The sequence below is a fragment of the Carettochelys insculpta genome, chromosome 1, assembly GCF_033958435.1.
Source record: "Carettochelys insculpta isolate YL-2023 chromosome 1, ASM3395843v1, whole genome shotgun sequence".
In the NCBI taxonomy this organism is placed as follows: domain Eukaryota; kingdom Metazoa; phylum Chordata; order Testudines; family Carettochelyidae; genus Carettochelys; species Carettochelys insculpta.
Genome location: NC_134137.1, coordinates 46,701,292 through 46,723,395, shown reverse-complemented (window position 1 = coordinate 46,723,395; position 22,104 = coordinate 46,701,292).

The window sequence follows — 22,104 nt, the reverse complement described above, 5'->3', positions numbered from 1 at the left end:
TAGGTCAACTGTGTGAGTACTGCAGAGTGGAGCAAAGATGATCCTTGCTGTAGTTCATTTAGGGCTGGATTGCTCTACTATGGCCTGGTGTTCTCCCACATGTAAAATTCCAAACACAGCAGAACCTGTTAGAAGCCAGAGTAAAGCAGATTTCTCTCTTTATTTAAGTCACATTGGACATAAATTACAAATTTATATTGCTCCTTACTACAGTCATTTTTTTTATTGCCACAGAAGTGCGGCATTCCTATGCAACTGGTCCAAGACACTCTCTTCTCAAATCCTGAGGCTTTCTTGCACAATAGCTTGACTGTACACAGTATTGTAGCTGCAGGTCGGGATCCTGGAGTCCCTTAAAGAGACTTCTGTAAGGTAAATTCTACCTCTTGGACCTGTTAGAATTATTTGCAAAGATTTGTGTTAAAGATTTCTTATAATATAGGAAATAATGGAGATGAAATTAAAAGCACTTGAAATTTACCCAGTACATCTAGCCCTGTTAAAATCAGTAGAACTACTATTGTAATGGAAGCCCATTTGGTTGTAGACTGGCTACAGTGAAGGTCTCTATTTATAAAGGTTATTCCACAACTTCAATAGTACGTTCACCGTCTTGGACATACAGCAGTAATACAGCACATTGGCTGCCCCTCTCCTGTGTAACTCGGACATTATGGTGCTACCTCTTAAAACTGGGTTTATTTTGCCAGCCATTGAAGAAAAACCTTAAAGTTCGTGGATTCATGGGTCAGTTTATTTTCACTGAACAAGAGCACTTTCCTTTTCATGTCAATGGTTTATCAAAGAGATTCCTGCAATTTAAGGTATGTATCAAGAAAAAATATATATTGAGACAAACGTATTGCAAAAGGTTTAAAAGCTATAAATGGTCTTACAAGAAGGATTCTTCCTCCTCGCTACAGAGGTTTGCATGCAGTAAAGGAGTTGCTCTCTTTGAAGTGTTGCCAGCATAAATAGCTACGAGTAAGAATTTTGGTTTTTATAACAAATACTGAAATGCAAGAGAACTATGCATTGATGAAAATACTGTATGGTTCACTGGGACTAGACAACTCAAGCAGATTTAGCTACAATATAAATAAAATGTCTTCCAAACTACTTTTTTTTTTTTTTGTGGTAAAGGGTGTCAATTTTGTAAAATGATTCCACGGTAACAACAATAGCATTCAAAGGCAGATGCTTGTCTTTAAACAAGGACAGCCTTTAGACTTCCTGAGATTTGGAATGCAGGATCTCACCTGCAAAAACAGCTTCAGAGCAGCAAGGTCCCAGCTTCTCACAGAACTCATCTACAAAGTTAATTCATTTTTTTCAGCTAGATCTATTTTATCTCTGGATTTTACCTGTGACAGTCCTTCTATTGAATAAACTGGGTTTTGGATTAGACCCCTAAATATACAGTAATACAACAAATCTGAGATTGTTCCTTTGTTCATGCCATTACACAGTAGTTTCTTGACAGGTTTAACTTCACTAATCTGTAACCCTAATAATTCTCATAAAGTGCCCAGAGATATTACTTTACTTTCCCCTCAGTTTTCATCAAAGAGTTAATGATATAATGTTATAACAAAGTCTCCTTAGAAAGCAGATTTCATTATTTTCACGCAATACACTGCAGGGTATTTCTTCTAAGTGTGCTACGTGGCATAATTTGAAATGATGCAGCGTTTAGCACACATCAAAATAAATGAACAAAGGTTATTTGTTTAATGGTGCAGCAGTTGTGTTTTTTTTTTAAGATTGCATCTGTTCACTTAAAGCCCACTTGTAATCTCACTGAAGTTGATGTCAAAATGGATGACTTCTGTGGCAGTAAGATGTGTTGCCTTGTTGCTATTGTACCACCTGTAATGACTCTTCTGTGGGTGCACAAGGGACAGAGAAGCATGCAAGGGGCCTTCCTTACTTCTACATGCCAAACAATGGCAGGTCAAAAGCCAGGCACTGACCTTGGAGAAGTAAGGGCATGGTTCCTCCATGTGCTCCGAGGAATCTTCTCTCTCCAGAGGGCCCTGAGGGACAATGTGTCTTGGGGGATAAATGATGTGTCCTCTGGCAGGGGGGCAGGGGTCTGGTAAGAGGCACGTACACTTCTGCTCATCCCACTCCCAATGCTGGGACACTTCACAAGGAATTCTGCCTTGCAGTCCAATCAATAGCTTATGTATTAATTATACGGGTTACTTAAGTTTTCTCAGTTCTCACTTTGAGTGCTGACAGATTTCTTCTGTCTCACGATCAGCAGAGCCTTGCATGGATACACATTTTATAACCACTGATGTGGATTTCCTCTGGAGCCGCGGGAGCATCTCAGGCTGCCACTGGCTGAAACCAGCGTCCCGCCCAGGGAGCTCCTCTGCAGATGTGCCACCCTCCCAGCCCAGTCCACTGGCATGGGCACTAGGCTCACTGGCATTTAACAAAGAAACACTCTAGCCCAGCAAGCTGGACAGAGACAGTACAGAATGTACATCTAAATGTCCATATACTCACATCAGCCCTTGCAGATGAAACTGGATTGTTAGCCATTATCTTCCTTCTCATCACCAGTGGCTATATTCTGGCACCATCAAGGGCTCCATCTCTTTCCCCTCCTGCACGCAGGCTGGAATGCAGACTTTCTGACATGCTACGTTGAAGCTGTGTTTCGAATGAATATTCAGTGCGGGTTCTTTCCTCTTACTTGTATTTCCTCACCCGAGTAATCTTGGGTCATTCTTCTACGGGTTAGTATATTAATAATCTTAGCTCATTATTGTGCACATCAACCCATTGCCATGGCACTCCTCTGAGCCAACATTTTATAGATATGCTCTCCAAAAGCCAGCATTAGCTCATGGCTGGTGGTATTATCGACAAAATGCCCCTTCACAGTCTATTTCCAGTTCCCCAAAACTTTGGGGAGACTATTAGGTCATTTTTCTGTGCCAAATTTCACAGGCTCAAGCGTTATGCTGACTGCTGAAGCCAATGTCTTGTAGGATACAGGCCTTTAGGTTCCTTGAATTAGTGCTGCATAGAATAAAGGCAGAGATGAAGTCAATGCAGTGAGTATAGAAGAGGCAAGCTAGCCGTACGGGCTACAGCCTCAGCAGTGGCTCCGGACTCCTTCACAAACCCTGTGCGTTGATGACACAGCTGAACCCTAATTTATGCCACTGCATTTCCCACTTGATCAGCTTGTCCACACTACCTCCCTATTTCGAAGGGAGCATGGTAACTAGGGTGTTGGGAGATAATTAATGAAGTGCTGCGCTGCATATGCAGCACTTCATTAAGCTAATTCTCCCCTGAGGCAACTCCGAAGTGTCAGACTTCAAAGTGTCAGCTCACGTGTAGCCGCAGCTCACCCGCCAGTACTTTGAGGTGCCTCAAAATTTTGAGGCGTAAAGGGACTTCGAAGTTGCCCAGCCACTTTGAAGTACTGGTGGGTGAGCTGCAGCTACATGCAAGCCGGCACTTAGAAGCTTAACACTTCAAAGTTGCTGCATTGGAAAATTAGCTTAATGAAGTGCTGCACATGCAGTGCAGCCCTTCGTTAATAATCTCCCGACACCCTATTTACCATCCTCCCTTCAAAGTAGGGAGGTAGTGTAGACACAGCTGATGTAATTTAGCAAAATTCTCCTGTATCTAGTAATTAAAGGCTGTATTCTCTAACACTGCTGCTGGCGAAGTGTGTAAAGCCCCAGATGGAATAGATATAGACTTCTGCCGTCTATGTGGGGTGGAAGAGAACAAGCTTTGGAAACTCTATGCAAAAAATTGCACTGCATACTGCATAGTTAAGACCTGCCTCATCTCTCTGCAAAGATATTGGTAAAGGGGGTATCTGGAAAAGAGATCTAGGTCACAGCACAAATTCTCTAACGCAAAACTTCACTTAGCCTGCATCAGTTATTCCTTCTCCTAGCCTCCAGTAGTGTCCCTGGAGTGGCTTTGCAGCAGCTACTTTAGACTGAGGTTGAAGATTCATATATACAGACAGCCTGCTGATTTAGATTATGTGCCCTATTCAAGGATTAAGCTCTAAAAGACAGCCATCCACATACCATGATAAATGGAACAGAAGCCAGAGGTCCCATTTTTCCCAGAGAAACTAGTATTGACAAGACCACTACTGGAACAGGGAATGCAGAAAGTTAGGCTGAAAGCAACTCTGCCACGTGGACACAAGGTTTTGTGAATAAAACCATCCACAATCAGCTCTTCCGTCCAGGAGAATTATCTCCACATCTTCTCTAGTCAATATAATGCACCCCCATTTCATTCTTAATTTTCCTCTCCCAAAGACAGTATTGCTATTCTAACACAGATTAAGGCCAACAGAAAAAAAATACAAATCCACAAAGAGCAGAGAACACAATTCAATTAAGACGAACTACAGAGGTTTATGTTGATTTGCTGTGGACCAGGACTTCTACATTTAATATGTTGTGGTCCTGATCAGGCAACTCTTACATATGCCTAAATTTAAGCATATCAGTTGTCCCATTGGCACCAACTCTACAAGCTCAGAATCTTCAAATACTTACCTGTGCGACTTTACTCATATGTTCACACTTCTAAGACTCCTCATACAAGTAAAGATAAACAAGTGAGTAAATGTTTGCAGGTTCAGGCCTATACTTGTGCAGTAGATGGCTGTCTATTAAAAATCTGCATAGAGATAAATACGAAAGTCCTCTGCCAAATGCAAATGCCAAAGAAAAAGCCTCTGAAACCAGAGGCAACATGTTTGCACATGTGCTTGTTTTCCTAAGAGTGCACCATTTGTGATTTAATATTTCATGACGACCACTTTGCTGACAGTTCCCTCAGAAAGGTAAACAGATCATACTGCTCCAGAGCAAGGGAAAGAATCTGTCTTTACATTTACTCGTTCTTGCTTGCAAAATCTTCAGCTGCTTACTCAACTTTGAAGCTTTTGAAGCGCGAGGTGACAGGGGGATTGATAGGAGACATTTGCACTGCACAAAGTTCCTGCTCCATATTTGAATCACTTCCTGGGTGGTCGGAAGGTCAGGAACAGTGAGATGAGCTATGATTAGGTGGTCCCTTCCAGCTGAGTGCTTAATAAAGAATTCCTGTTATCTCCACAGAAGTGGTAGTTAAAGGAAAGGAGGTCAGGCTTTGCATGAGCTAAAGGCAGCAGTCCCGGTCTTCTGCAAACTGGTCTTTGTGCATCCACATTAAAAGTAGAGCATCAGAGCCACACAGAGTATCTAGTCCTTTATTTTTCCCTAACAGAATAACTTGAGCACACATGGCCCTGTAGTAATAAACCTTACTATAATCATTAACAAATACACATTGCCCAAAATTATGTACTTCATTGAGCTATAGAGTTCTGCAAATTTCCACCCACTGAAGATGAGTCCTGGTGTTACTCTGTGGAACGTGTATATTTTGAAATTAATTTCTGAAAGAGAAATGCAAAACGAAATGCAACCAACACACCCAGAAGTAAACTGCCTTGTTTGTCAGAAAAACAATATCTTGGATGACTTAAAGTGTGACATTTAATACAATGTAGAGATTCCATTTAGGATTTGGATCCCACTCTGAGAATGTACTATGTGGGTCGTTCTCTGGAATCTGTCCTCCCCTAGAGTGCCTCCACTGCAAATGTACTGTGCTAAATCTCTCCCACATTGCTTCATTGTTATTGTGGTACTGGGGCAAAAATACTTGGCAGGTATTTCAAAGGAAATGCTTCAGATGGCATGACAGTAGTGAAGTAACAAAATGCCAAGATTAAGGAAAGTGTATGCTTTGCTATGTAGGGCATTTTTTTCCTGACGAACATATTAAAGAGTAGTTCACTCAAGATTTAATGCAATTATAGCAACTGCTCCTGAGACTGAGAGAAGCAGAAGGGACAGTTCTTCACATGTAATCCTTTAAAGATATTAAATATTAGAGTATGTAAACAAGTAGAAAAAAACCATCCTGTTGAATTCATATAAGGTTTTTAATAATAAAGAAAACACATTCCACTTGGAAATTCTCCACTTGCAATATAAATTCCTCACAGGAAAAGTGTAGCAAGATTCTGGATATAGAAAAAACAGATATTTTGTATTAGTATAGTAGCATATTTGCCTCACCAAAGTTTAGACAATAATTTCAACATTTCCATTAAAAGTTGCTATTTTCAGGGATCTTTTAAAACTTGGACATTAAAATTGGTTTCAAGCTGTGACTTGGTAAATGACATCTCAGCCTGGGACTCATTTTTAAGATGAAGGACTTTAAAAATATTCTGGACATCTTTAGTTACAAAAGAGCAACAAAAAAACCCAAAAGTTTTCTGGTTTCATAACATTAAACAATGCCTTTAGTTTGCAAATGCAATTTGTTAAGCAATTATTCCATTTGTTCTATATGGATGAAATGCTAGATGTGAAAATGACTTTGCCATGTGCAGTAACTACTTTCCATAAGCATGATTAGTTTGAGAGTTTGATCTGCATCGTGGGCATGCAAAATGGAACAGTCAGCATGTTTATACCAGTGGGAATGTGCTCATTATATTTTTGCACAGCTTTAGATGCACAAAATATGCATTCAGAAGTATGAACAATGTTTGGAGATGCTCCAACGTGCATTCCAGACTGCCATATAAATATTGATATTTCCCCTTGCTTCTTTCCCCTCTTGAGCCACACCCTTCAAGATATGTGGTCTTTCCCTTTATTTACTCCTGATTGATATCAGTTGCTCTTTTGGCTTTACCCTGCCATTTCAATGATGGATTTATTCCAAATTTAACTCTATCAAAGAAGCTTGTGATTCTTCTTAGAACTGGAGTGATGGCTACCCTGCCTTGATTATAATTAGGCTTCGCGGATTATCAGAGATAGCTTGCAGATTCCCTAAATCCATTTGTTTAGTATTTAACTCAGGTACAAAAAGAATAGTGCATCACTGGTAGAAATATCAATATTAAAAAACAAAACAGAACAACAACAACAACAAAAAATAGAAGAAGAAGATGTGTGAAAACCTTTCTCCATTGACATCAGTGACAAATCTCCCAGGCACCTTGGAGATAGCATTTCACCATTAATGTCTGCATTATCTAAGAAGTGGGTCTGTCCCACCAAAGCTCACCTAATAAACTATTTTGCTAGTCTTTAAAGTGCTACTTGACTGCTTTTTGTTTTGCATTATCTAAGAACATGCTAGTTCACTCCCCTGTATGGATTTTCCCCGTACAAGACATCCAGCTGGAGTTACCGGGAGAAACCAAGAACTCTTCTCCCCTGGGCCCCATGTGTGTGGATGATATACATTATGTAGACACCATGGTATGAAGAAAGGTCCAGATGCTTCAGTGGGCTTCAGATGATGGATCCCTGTGCCCATCCGCAGTCCAATGTGCTTCACCAGGTTCTACAAGGGTACCTGGAACTCATTCCAGGATGAGGCTTATGTCTGTAGTCCTGGGCTGTTGGATAAAGGAACGCTCTTCCCTTATTTCTAAGGTTGGTGTTTTCTGACATAGCTTTAGTATTGTTTTCTGACATAGGTTTGACATGGCTTGGGGATTTACTATTATTATTATGAAAGTGAATACTGGAATTACGGCCTTGTGTGTCATTTACTATCCTGAGTGAAGTTGAAATTTGTTGGACTGAGAAGGAGATTTTCCCAGCTTGCAAAGAGACATTTTCCTTAGAAATGATACAGCTCTGCTAATCCCAGCCATAAAATGGTTCTATTGAATGCCATGGTAGCTTTTGAAACACAAAAAATATCACTATGTTCACTGGGAAAGATTAAGAGACTGACAAGTTTAAAAAATTATTGGCTCTGCTTAAGACCTGCTAAGCACAGTACGGACTGTTTTATCCATTTGTACTCACTCACTTGTCTCCTTCATGTGTCTTATATAACAATTTCCAAAGTCAGAAACAAAGAGAATAAAAAGGCATCAGCTAAGATATAATGGCACAAGATGTAAAAAATTTAGCAGCTGTAGAACCTGGCCTGAAAGACCAAAGCAGATTAAAAACCTAAATATTTATGGTGTTAGAATGCCACATATTAAACATAGATGGTTTTGCTGCTATTGTTACACATTCCATTGGTCCCATGTCGTTGGCCTTCAGGACTTTATTATTCAGTAATTTCAAGCTCTGACACAGACAGAGTAAAATGCATCTGATCTCAATGAATGGCATGTGATGAAAAAAGAAACATATCAGTTGATTTCAGGACAAAAATACCATTTTAATTGTCCTGCAAGTCTATTGATTGATGACAGATGTTACTTTTCCCATTTAATTATTCTTGATTCATTTTCCGAATACAAATATCAATAAATGTCAAAGTATTTTAAATCATGTCAGCAAAGAGTTCATCTAAACAAGATTTCTTTATTCTTCTTCAGATATCTTTTGAATTCCAGGAAGCTTCAGTCAGAATGGCCTTATCAGGGCATATAGTCTCTAACAACACTACATAACATAGCTAGAAGAGCATCTGAGAGTGGAAGCCACACCTCCCTGAGCTGGGATGATGTCAGACTATTAAACTACCGGTTGGTAATTGGACAGAAAACCTCCAAGGAAAATGCAGTAGGAGGTGCTCTTAGTAAGCAATAAATCAGTGTTCCAGCATGGAGCGAGGTGCATAAAATTAAAGACTCATGATCACCTGCTCTTCATTTTAGCACCAAAATGTGGGTGGCAGCTAGCAGATTTTTTTTTTTTTTTAGTACCAGCCCTTCCCCCAAGGAGCTGTCAAGTGAAATTACATGAACTGGGCTTGAATGAGTTGTTACTCACCTCTCCTCTCCCTTGCGCCTTGGTGGAAGGTTAGCCGATGCAGGAGTCTAACCAGCATGACTTCTCCTTTAGCTGTCTCTGGCCACTTAGATACAGCAGAGTGGAGAATATGTTTTTGAAGCTTTAAGATAGTAAGCTATAGAATACACCAATGTGGCACTACAGCAACTAATAGTAATGATGATAATAATAATAGAACTAACAGTGTCATTCATGAAAAAGTTTATGATTTTTATTTGTAATTATTCACAGGCATGACCTATATAGAGGAATATATGTTAGACTGTTCTCTAGTAAATTTAAGTTTTTGATGTTGGATGTCTACAGCTATGCTATATAAAGGTAAGACTTCTTTTGTTTCACCTGTAATTTAGCTGAACAGGAGGAAAAGCGTAGCTATCCATACCAGACCTATATAAAATACATGTTTGGTGTTTTATTAGGATATGATATAGATAAGAAAAATCTTGTTATGACAACTCCATATGCAGTTGATTTAACAGTGAAAATCAAGAGACAATTCATGTAAAATAAAAAGGAAGATAAATAGCTAACTTGGATTGATTTGTCTTTGTTTAGGAGACTTGGCAAAATTTCCATTGTTGGCTATGATCAGACTTCTGGTGCATATCAGCCATTTGTGGGACTCCCCAGAGAGACTGATACAAGTCTGGCTGAAGATAATTGGATATAGGGATTCAATATAGTGTAGATAGTGTAAGCTGACAGGCTGAAAATGATCCTTATGGCCATCCTTTTGTAGTTAACAGTGCCAACAACTGCAATCTTTAGGCAATCCTTTATATAACTCATGCCCAGACTATCCATTCCTTTATTTTTGTTCTCCACAGAAAAAGGAATATTGTTGACTCAATTTTTCTAGGTTAAGAAGTTCAGAAAATTATTCGGCTAATGTCTGATACTGTCTGGCTAATATTTGGCTAAGGTCTGTGCTAGATTCAGCAAATCAATTAGACAAGACATCCATTGTGATCCATGTTGGCAGAGGCAGCTTGTACCACAGGGAAACACCCCAGTCTCCAGAGAAAGGAAAGAAATCTTGATCATAAATAAGTAAGGCCATGAATAAAGCACACATAGATACCAGCTTTGGGAAGACAGCAGTTTTGTTAACAGCATGTATTGTCTCTGGTGAAAAAGTGATCACAAACTGGAACATGAACAAAAAATACTGAAGGATTCTAAGATTATCATAATGTATGAAGTGGTAACAGTCTCTTCAGAGGGATGCCTTCTTTCCCAATGAACTTACAATTAAGGTGAAGCCCCCTTCACCCCCAATGCAATCACATTAGGGTTCTGTAAATCAGGGGGTTGAGTATGGGGAAGAGAGCAAGGCCTGGCTGCCTGTTCAAGTCAGTGGGACTATTCTGCTGAATTAGTGATCTGCCAGAATGGGGTCAGAGTCCTCAGGGTCTTGCAAGATTCAGTGTGTAGATATTAGTAGCAATATAGGGCCAGATTGTAGCAATATAGGGCCAGAAGGCCATCACTCACTGCAAGAAATGAGTTCAAGGAGCTGAAAAGCTCTACAGAAGGAGATAGATGTCTCTTGCTGTTTTGTAAATTGGGGAAAAAACAAATCAATAAATGAGCTAAAATGATGTTTTATCCTAAAACTTACCTGCTATTTTTCATATTTTACTCTCAAGAAACCTTCAAAGGTTAGCTAGGCCTTTGCAGCTGGGATTGTCTTTGCTTGGACCTCCTCGCAATCTGTGTATTTAGATTGGGTTTCCCGAAGCATCATTATAGAACTTGTTTCTGTTTCTTTGATACAATTTCAAATAATCCTTTCAGGCTACTCCATGGCTTTTTGGTCATGAGTTTCCTTTAATGAACTACCTCTGAAATCAGAATGCAGTTCCAGCGTCACCAAACTAAATTGCTTAATGAAGGTCCATTAGTATTGTGGTATGGATGAAAAGACTGAGTGTAAATTTTGGAATGGTTACTTTCCTCCTTTAAGATCACCTGTCTTTGAACTGAATGAATGTTCCTAACATGTCAGCCTGGGAAGCAGTAGCTTCCATATTTGTAACACCTCTATTATTGGCAGGGGACCGCAAGAAGGGCCAGGTTCAGTTCCCAGGGGATTCCATCAATAATACAACCACGCTGGCTTAAGCCCCCACCCAGTAGCCTGGGACAATCGCACTCTACCTGCTGGTTCCTATAAAGGCAGTTCTTCCCCTCTCACAAGTACAGGGTCTGAGAAAGAAACATCTTGTTTAATAACAGTAGCCTAGAATAAAGTTATCTACAACACACACAGTATTTCTAAAAAAAGGAAAACTCCATTATGCAAGGCACTGCCCCCTGAATATGCTAAGCTGAGCTATCCTGCTTACAACTTTTTATCTGCTCACCCCCACTTACAGAGTGTACCTCCACCTCAATGCTCTGCTCATAGTGTGGTCTGGTCCATATGAATCCAGAGTTCACAGGTACATCAGCATGGAGTCTCTTGCCACACTGGGGCAGGATTCTCCACTGGCTGCCTCTGACAGCCGCTTGTCCATAGCTCTCCATCAGCAACTTGCCTGCTGCTTTGTGGGTTTGGCACTGGGCAAAACCCTCTGATTTCAGCTCTCAGTGGTTTCAGTTGTGGGCCTATGCACTAGAACCTCAGTATCGACTGGGCCTATCCACTAGAACCTCAGTATCCAACAAGGTAGATTCTCACAGAAAAACTACAGACCCCAGTATTTGTCTGGGCTTTAGTTCTATTTTTGAACATGGGGGTGGGGAAAGGGTGAGTCAAACCAGACTTATGGCTGTATAGCCAAAAGGATCCTAGCTAGCTCATTCAACTAGTATCCTCTTTTCTATTTTACTTCACAGTGCTTTGCTGAGGGGATCCCTGTGCGAGCTACATCTTACACAGCAGTGATGACTGCCCTGTATCCCCACAATAATTTCAAGCAGTGGTGATATTTCACAGTTCCTACACTGGATGATAGCATAATTTGTGACTTTATAACAAGTAGTTTACAACAGGCAAAGCACCACTGCTTCATCTGCTACCCAGCAGGTCTTGCAAACAAAGCAATTATTTACATATACACACCCTGAACTTTTCCCATTTCCATGTAAATAATCTGTAAAAAACAAATTCCTTCACAGTAAGGAGATAATTGGAGATATGCTTCACTTAGAATTGGAAGGGACCTTGGGAGATCATCTAGTCTAGTCCGCTGCTCTCTTAGCAGGACCAAGCACCATCCTTGTCATCTATTTACCCCAATCCCTAAATGGCCTCTTTGAGGATTAGAGCTCACAATGCTGGGTTTAGCAGACTAATGCTCAAGCCACTGAGCTCTCTCTCCCCCTGCTTGTGAAAGTGACGTAAAAAATACATCTGGGGCAATAAATTGTGACGATTAGAGACTCAAAAGGAAGAGAAGAATGAGAAATAAAGGGCTTGTTTTGTTTTGTTTTGAAAAGTTTGTTGGTCTGGCCCATTTCACTGTAAAAATTTGAACCCCACTTTTCTAGTTCTGCTTTCTGGAATACAGTTTATTTCCCACACTAAACTAGGTCTGTATTGTGGACTTATGAGGAAGGCAGTGAAGTACTGGTCTTGCCTCCCCCCACATCCTCAAGTCAATGCATGACCCAAGAGAGCGTCTGGCACTTAGGTAACATTTGCAAAGGCTTCCAGCACTCTTATTCTGCCACTGGCCATCAATGAGCCAAGTGCAATCTGGCTCATAATTTGTCCCTGGATTTTTTTTCCTTCAAATTTATTTGCATTAGTGTATACTTAGTGTTGAAGATGTTAAAGAAGCCTGAGTTTAGCTTAGTTGCACAAGTTTATAGCACAGACTGTAAGTGGAATACACATACAGCTAATTAAGATATGCATGAAAATCTCACTAATGGACTTGACGTTGAGTTCATGGGCATCCTCAGTTCCTACTGGAACCTGAAAGTTGTCAAGAAGAGGGTAAAATTCCATTTGGCGTAAAACAAACCCCTCCTCAGACAGCTAAGGAAAGTTACATTAAAAAAGAAAAGCTATTTTTAGTGCATGTTTTCACTATCTAATTCTTTCCACTATCTATGAACTCCTTGGCTATGTCTAGATTACAGTGATTTGTCGACAGAAATTTTTGTCGGAAGATATCTTCTGACAAAACTTCTGTCAACAGCTCATGGTCAAACTGCCAAGCGAACTGACAGTGCAATCCACTCTGTTGACAGAAGGAGGCTGGACTGCCTGGCTGCTCTCTTGACAAAATAACCAACCAGAATCACAGCAGACAGGGCTGCATGGTGTCTGGGAAGCCCTGTCTATTGACAGAGGGCCCCTGGAATGTCCAGACCAGCTTTCTGCTGACAGATCTCTGTTGACAGAGGTGTTATGCCTAATGGGGAGCAGGATAAGACTGTTGACAACAATGATGTGTTCTATTGATATACTAGTGACAAAATGCATTGGGAATCTAGACACCCTCTGAGTTTTGCAGATCAAATTATTAGACTTGCAGTCTTCTACCTAACTCTGAATTTCTCAGTAACCTTTGTAAGGTTACTTCACCTGCTATGGGCAAAATAGGAAGAGAAAATAGGATTCCTTGTCCATACCTTTCTCATCTCCTGTTGATGCTGCTAACACATTTAAGCTGTGTCTACACGTGCACGCTACTTCGAAGTAGCGGCACTAACATCGAAATAGCGCCCGTCGCGGCTACACGCGTCGGGCGCTATTTCGAAGTTAACTTCGACGTTAGGCGGCAAGACGTCGAAGTCGCTAACCTCATGAGGGGATCGGAATAACGCCCTACTTCGACGTTCAACGTCGAAGTAGGGACCGTGTAGACGATCCGCGTCCCGCAACGTCGAAATTGTGGGGTCCTCCATGGCAGCCATCAGCTGGGGGGTTGAGAGACGCTGTCTCTCCAGCCCGTGCAGGGCTCTATGGTCACCGTGTGCAGCAGCCCTTAGCCCAGGGCTTCTGGCTGCTGCTGCTGCAGCGGGGGATTCATGCTGCATGCACAGGGTCTGCAACTCGTTGTCGGCTCTGTGTATCTTGTGCTGTTTAGTGCAACTGTGTCTGGGAGGGGCCCTTTAAGGGAGCGGCTGGCTGTTGAGTCCGCCCTGTGACCCTGTCTGCAGCTGTGCCTGGCACCCTTATTTCGATGTGTGCTACTGTGGCGTGTAGACGTTCCCTCGGTGCGCCTATTTCGATGTGGTGCTGCGCAACATCGATGTTGAACATCGACGTTGCCAGCCCTGGAGGACGTGTAGACGTTATTCTTCGAAATAGCCTATTTCGATGTTGCCACATCGAAATAGGCTACTTCGATGTAGGCTTCACGTGTAGACGTAGCCATAGAAGGCATAGATGTAACAGAGGGCACATAGAAGGTTGTCCAACCCACATAAACACAGTGGTGGGACTTCAAACTGTTGATGGAGAAGATCAGCATGCATGCATGACCCTGCACAACTGGGCAGTGGTGCCTACACAGGGGCCTGTGAGTGGAGAAGTACATGCACAAGCATAATATGGCTTCATTGACCACAGGGTGCTGTTCCAGGAAGAAAGACTGCTAAGTAAGGGTGGGGCTTACATATCAAGGAAGGCAAAGAGAGAATTCAGACACAGACTGGCTAACCTAGTGAGGAAGGCTCTAAACTACGTTTGACAGGACCAGGTGACCAAAGCTCAAAGGCAAGTCATACACCTGGAGATCTATGAGATGGATCAGAAATTTCAGGTGTAGGGTGAGCACGAGTTGTAATGGCAGTGTTAAAGGAGAAATAAGACAGAACCGGGAGGCAAAATCAAATCAGTATCTCAGTTGTTTATGTACTAATGTGAGGCATCTGGGGAATAAGCAGGAAGAACTTTGAAATGCTAATAACTAAAAACATCTATGACACAGTTCATATTACAGACACTTGGTGGGATAATATGCATGACTGGAATATTGGTATAGAAGTGTACAGCTTGCTCAGGAAGGATAGGCAGAGAAAATGGGAGGAGGTGTTGCCTTATAAAATTAAAATGCATACACTTGGACTGAGGTTTAGACGGACATAAGAGATAGACTTATTGAGAGTCTCTGGGTAAAGATAAAAGGAGAAAAACAAGGGTGATATCATGGTAGGAGACTCTATTGACTACCTAACCAGGAACAAGAGTTGGATGAAGCTTTTTTTCTTAACTGCAAGGCACATGTTATCCAACAAGTTCTTGGAATGTACTGGACACAATATTTTATTTGAGAGGGTTGAGAGTGTTCTAGATTTGATTTTGAAAAATAGGGAGGAAATGGCTGATAATTTGAGAGTGGAAGGCAGGTTCATGATTCTATGGAATGGTAGGAGGAAGAACAGCAAAATAAAGGTAACACATTTTAAGAAGGTAAACTTTAACAAACTCATGGAGTTGACAAGTATGATTCCATGGTAAGCAAGTCTAAGAGGAAAAAAACAACTGAAGACAGTTCATGTTTTTTCAGAGACTTTATTAAGGGTGCAAAGACAAACTATCCTACTGAGTTAAAAAGATACGAGATATGGCAAGAGATCACCCTTACTTAACCAGGAAATCTTGAATGATCTAAAAATTCAAAACAAGTCCTACAAAAAGTAGAAACTAGGCCAAATTACAAAGGATGAAAATAAACAAATATTACAAGTATGTAAAGGCATGAAATAAGCCCAAACTAGCTAGAGACATGAATGGCAACAAGAAAACTTTCTACACATATATCAGAAGCAAGAGGAAGACCAAGAAGTGTTAGGACTGTTAATAAAGAGAGGTTAAGAAAATAGCAGAAAGTGGGAAAATGGGAGAGGTGCTGAACGATTTCTTTGTCTCAATTTTTAACAAGAAGATTGATGGTGATTAGATGCCTAGCATAAGCTGTGTCTACACATGCATGCTACTTCGAAGTAGCGGCACTAACTTCGAAATAGCGCCCGTCGCGGCTACACTTGTTGGGCGCTATTTCAAAGTTAACTTTGACATTAGGCGGCGAGGCGGCGAAGTCGCTAACCTCATAAGGGGATAGGAATAGCGCCCTACTTCGACGTTCAACGTCGAAGTAGGGAGCATGTAGACGATCCGCGTCCTGCAACGTCGAAATTGTGGGGTCCTCCATGGCAGCCATCAGCTGGGGGGTTGAGAGACGCTGTCTCTCCAGCCCGTGCGGGGCTCTATGGTCACCGTGTGCAGCAGCCCTTAGCCCAGGGCTTCTGGCTGCTGCTGCTGCAGCGGGGGATTCATGCTGCATGCACAGGGTCAGCAACTCGTTGTCGGCTCTGTGTATCTTGTGCTGTTTAGTGCAAGTGTGTCTGGGAGGGGCCCTTTAAGGGAGCAGCTGGCTGTTGAGTCCACCCTGTGACCGTGTCTGCAGCTGTGCGTGGCACCCTTATTTCGATGTGTGCTACTGTGGCACAGCTGATGTTGAACATCGACGTTGCCAGCCCTGGAGGATGTGTAGACATTATTAATCGAAATAGCCTATTTCGATGTCGCCACATCGAAATAGGCTACTTCGATGTAGGCTTCATGTGTAGACGTAGCCATAGTGAAGTTGGAGAAAATGAGGTAGGTCCAGAAGTTAAAATAGAAAAAGAAAAAGTACTTAGCAAAATTAGATGTCTTCAGGTCACCAGGGACTGATGAAATGCATCCTAGAATACTCAAGGAGCTGACTAAGGAGGTATCTGTGTGCCACTAACTGTTATCTTTAAAAAGTCGTGGAAGATAGGAGAGATTCTAGAGGACTGGAAAAGGCAAATATAGCATAAAAATGGAAATAAGGACAACCCAGGAAACTACAAACTGGTCAGCTTAACTTCTGTGGTAGGATGGATAATGGAACAAATAATTAAGGAATCCAATTTGCAAAAGTTTGAAAGATAATAAGGTGATAAGTAACAGTCAGCATGGATTTGTAGAGAACAAAACATGTCAAACCAAACTGAGAGCTTTCTTTGATACTATAATAAGCCTTGTGGGAAAAGGGGAAGCAGGAGGTGTGGTATACCTAGATTTTACCAAAGCATTTGATATAGTCTTACGTGACCTTCTTATCAATAAAACAGGGAAATACAACGCAGATGGGACTGCTATAAAGTGGGCACAAAGCTGGCTGGATAGCTATTTTCAGAAAGTAGTTATCACAGTCATGCTGGAAGGACATAACAAGTGGGTTCCACAGGGATCAGGTTGTGGACCATTTCTGTTTAATATCTCCATCTTCATCAACAATTTAGATAATAGCATATAAATTTACAGATCATACCAAACTGGGTGTGGTTGCAAATGCTTTGGAGGCTAAGTTTATAGCTCAAAATTATCTAGACAAACTGGAAAAATTGTTTGAGATAAATAGGATGAAATTCAACAAGGTTAAATGGAAAGTTCTCCACTTAGGAAGAAACAATCTGTTTAACACATACAAAATGGGAAATGACTGGATTGGTTAGAGTATTACAGAGAAGGATCTAGGGCTCATAGTGGCCCACAAGCTAAACATAAGGCAACAATGTGACAACATAGCAAAATAAAAACAAACATCTTGCTGGGACATATTAACAATTATGTTGCAATGAAAAGATTAGAAATAATTCTGATATATTCTGAACTGAGTAGGCCTCAGCTGGAGTAATGTGCCCAGTTCTGGGCACCCCATTTCAGGAAAAATGTGGACACCTGGGAAAAGTATAGAGAACAGCAACAAAAATGATTAAAAGTCTAGAAAATATTACTTATGAAGGAAGACTTATGAATGTGGTGAGGCCAAATTTGGAATGTTGTGTCCAGTTTTGGGCCCCCCAGTATAGAAAGGATGTTCTGGAGCAGGTTCAGTGGAGGGCAACAAAAATTATTAAAGGGCTGAAGCATGTGACCTTTGAGGAGAGGCTGAGGGGTTTGGGCTTATTTAGTTTACAGAAGAGAAGACTGAGGAGTGATTTAATAGCAGCCTTCAACTTCCTGAAGGGGAGCTTGAAAGAGGATGGAGAGAAATTGTTCTCAGTGGTGACAGATGGCAGAACAATGAGCAATAGTCTGAAGTTATAGAAGGAGAGGAGTAGGTTGGATATTAGGAGAAACTACTTAATCTGGAGGGTGGGGAAGCACTAGAATGTGTTGTCTAGGGAGGTGGTGGAATCCGCATCTCTAGATGTTTTTCAGTCCTGGCTTGACAAAGTCCTGGCTGGGATGATTTAGTTGGGGTTGATCCTGCCTGACGCAGGGGGCTGGACTTGATGACCTCCTGAGGTCCCTTCCAGCCTGATGATTCTATGGCTACGTCTACACGTGAAGCCTACATCGAAGTAGCTCATTTCGATGTAGCGACATCGAAATAGGCTATTTCGATGAATAACGTCTACACGACCTCCAGGGCTGGCAACGTTGACGTTCAACATCGACGTTGCGCAGCACCACATCGAAATAGGCGCACCGAGGGAGCGTCTACACGCCACAGTAGCACACATCGAAATAAGGGTGCCAGGCACAGCTGCAGACAGGGTCACAGGGCGGACTCAACAGCAAGCCGCTCCCTTAAAGGGCCCCTCCCAGACACAGTTGCACTAAACAACACAAGATCCACAGAGCCGACAACTGGTTGCAGACCCTGTGCATGCAGCATGGATCCCCAGCTGCTGCAGCAGCAGCCAGAAGCCCTGGGCTAAGGGCTGCTGCACACGGTGACCATAGAGCCCCGCAGGGGCTGGAGAGAGAGCGTCTCTCAACCCCTCAGCTGATGGCCGCCATGGCGGACCCCACTATTTTGATGTTGCGGGACGCGGATCGGCTACATGTGCCCTACTTCGATGTTCAACTTCGAAGTAGGGCGCTATTCCCATCCCCTCATGGGGTTAGCGGCTTCGACGTCTCACCGCCTAACGTCGATGTTAACATCGAAATAGCGCCCAACACGTGTAGCCGTGACGGGTGCTATTTCGAAGTTAATGCCACTACTTCGAAGTAGCGTGCACGTGTAGACACGGCTTATGATTGAAAGAACTGGGTTTCTCTATCTAGAAGAGAGTAGACTGGGAGGGGGCATGGTATCAGATTTCAAGTACCTAAAAGATTGTTCCAAGGGGAGGGAAAAAAATTATTCTCCTTAGTCTCTGATGACAGAACAGGAAGCAATGGGCTTAAATTGCAGCAAGGGAGTTTTAGCTTGGATATTAGGAAAAACTTCCTAATTGTCAGGGTTGCTAAGCACTGGGATAAATTGCCTAGGGTGGCTCTAGAATCTTCATCACTGGAGATATTTAAGAACAGCTTGGATAAATATCTAACAGGGATGATATATATGGTGCTTGGTCCTGCTGTAAGGGCAGGGGACTGTTCCTGATGGCCTCTTGAGGTCCTTTCCAGGCCTAGTATTCTGTGATTCTGTGGAGGAGCTATCTCTGCTGACTCTATATAATTCAATGCACAAGACAATAATGGAAGTATCCAGTAGTGATAAGAGGCCATGATACTTATGATTACATGTATTCAGTAGCCCTATCACACCATTTTGTTGCTCAGAGAAGCTAAACTGCTATCTGGCCACATACAATGAATAAGTTGTCTCAAGTTGTGTTAGTCAATTTTACTACCCAATCACCCTCATTTCATCCCAAGGAGGCACATCTGGCTTACATCCTTGTGCTGGCTACATACAGAGTGGCAGTGGGTAGCTGGCAGTAATTTCGCCCAGTGTTGGTGACTTTAGGAAGGCTTCCCCAGGCTATTTTGAAAAGTTCAGCCTTGGTTCCAAACTTTCTCACGCACGCCCCTTTCTAGTTATTTTAGTTATAGTCTTTTAGGACATAAATCACTATGGCCAACCCCTGGCTTAGTCACCATTTGCACCACCAAAGCACAATTTACACTGGTAGCAACCGCAGTCAAACTTCTAGTTTAGTCATGAGTTGCAGTTGTGCAGAAGAGTTCTCCCTCTATTGGTCCTGTCATTGTACTTGGTCCTGCCTTTGGGGCAGGGGGTTGGACTCAACGGTCTCTCAAGTTCCCTTCCAGTCCTAGCATTCTACGATTCTATGTTTTCTGTGTGGAATAAATTTTGTTATGTGTGCCAACGCATGTGTGGATGTGCACCACCAGTAAAAAAACACATGAGGCCAGCCTCAGGCAGCTGTGGGTGCTCTGCAAATCAGTTTGGCAGCACATGACTCTCTCCTGGGTGGCCACCCAAGTGCTCAGCTTGCAGGAAACACTGGTGCAAAGCAACTACCACTGCGCTACATTGGTAGGAAACCTCACAGCCTCATCCCGAGTCTGCACAATCCCATCTCTAAACACGGCACTGGTTGCTGGAATCCCAGTCAAGGCCCTAGTTACAATGTGGTCAGGAGCAGCCAGATCACAGCTACTGAACTCAAATGGCAATGGATGAAGTTCAGCATGGGACCTGTAGGACTGTGTCATGCAGCAACACATGGTGGCCACAAATGTTGGAAAAAAAATTAAACACAGAAAACATCTGTGCCTCTTTGCTGTCCAGGCTTATTTTTCCAATACTTGGCATACCTCAAATAGTTCAGCGTGACTTCTCCGTTAGAACAGAAGAAAAGAAAAAAAAAACATGCAATATTTCATCAAGAAGAATATTTCCACTGACATGACAAATTTGATCAGACTCTTCTCCCTCCTTTCTCTTGCTCTTTTCTGAAACTTGCTGTTTGCTGTCCCATCAAGCTGCTCTGCCTGCCAGCCTCTTACTGCTGGTGAGATGTTTGGCTGCTCTCAGGCCATCATCTGACTCCAGTTAGTTTGGTGGGGAGGGGAGAGGACTCCAGCTGTGCTCTGAAATGTTATGGACAGAAGTAACAAAAGGGGAGAGGGTTCAGAGAATCAAATATGTTATTAAGCTTCTTAAAAAAACCTTTTGCCGTGGATGTAAATCACATGCTTGGCAGGCAGATCTGTGGATGTTAGCATCAGGGCGGGGGTGGAGCTGCTTTTTCCCATTATTTTCCTGAAATAGTCTCTAGTTCATACATTTTGTTCCTGTTTGTCTGGCTCATTTTTAATTTATTTCTCTGGTAAGTCCAAGAGGTCAAGATTTAGGACAAGATTTTGACAGCTCCTGCAGCTTATGCAAGAACTTTCTCATCCAAGCCATTTGGGAATCAGTTTTAGGCCTCTCATCATTAATATCATATACTTGTACCTCTGCCTCCCCTCTATTTCTTCTTACCCTATAAAGTACAGCCTCTTACTGACCTCCCCGCAGAAAAGCACTTGAGCATATGCTTAAATTTAAACACGTGCTTGAGTCCCATTGAAGTCAAAGTCAAAAATGCTTACATTTAAATGTACACTGAAGTGCTTTGCTGAACAGGGATGGACTTTGCATGTACTTCACTGAACCAGCCCCTTCCTGCCTCACTTCCAGGCCTGGTGATTGGGATCCGTATTCAAATAGGGTCAGAATGAACTTTCCTTACCTACAAAACACCTGTAGTACCCAGAGGCACTGAGACCTCATCTGGGGTGAGTGAGGTCTGTGCTCTACAGCCTCAGCTGAGAGCTAGCTGGCCTTTAGCTCACATGGTAGAGTGCAGGGCATTAGACCCTATGCTTGTAGGTCCTGCCCCTGGGGCTGTCAGTATTACAACTGGTGCAGTGACTGGGAAAAGCTGCTCAAAGGTCTCAGAAGCTCAGGACATGCTTTGTCAGCCAAGGGAAGCATGTTGTAATGCTGACAGACCAGGGTTGCCAGCCCCAGGGATAGAACCTGTAAGCATTGAGTCTAAAGCCCTCCACTCTACCACATGAGCTAAAGGCCAGCTGGCTCTCAACTGAGGCTGTAGAGCAGAGAATTCACTCACCCCAGATGAGGTGTCCGTGTCTCTGGGTACTACACACCCTTGGTTTGGGAGATGGGGAGGCTGGAGAACTGTCACCTTCAGTCCTATCGTTCCCTGTCCTTGCTGCTCTTCTACACCTGCTATGCTCAACCCCCAGTCAGAGCGACTTTTCTGGCCTGGAAGAGGTAGGAATAATGCCATGGAGGCTCCCCTGCTGCCACACCTGTTTTGATTTTGCCCATTCTGGCCCTGGAGTGAAGAGGTGATAGTGCCTTTGCTTTGCAGAAGATGAGAAGAGAGATGGGAGCTGAGGGGAAGCCAAAGGAATCATTAGCAATCTGCATGTCTGGCTTCAAAGTGGTTAGTTCAGATACGGTTAAATATGCCATCAACTTCTCCTCCTTTCTCCACAGGGAAACAGCAGTGACAATGAGCTTCAGAGGAACTGAACATCAAAAGCTAG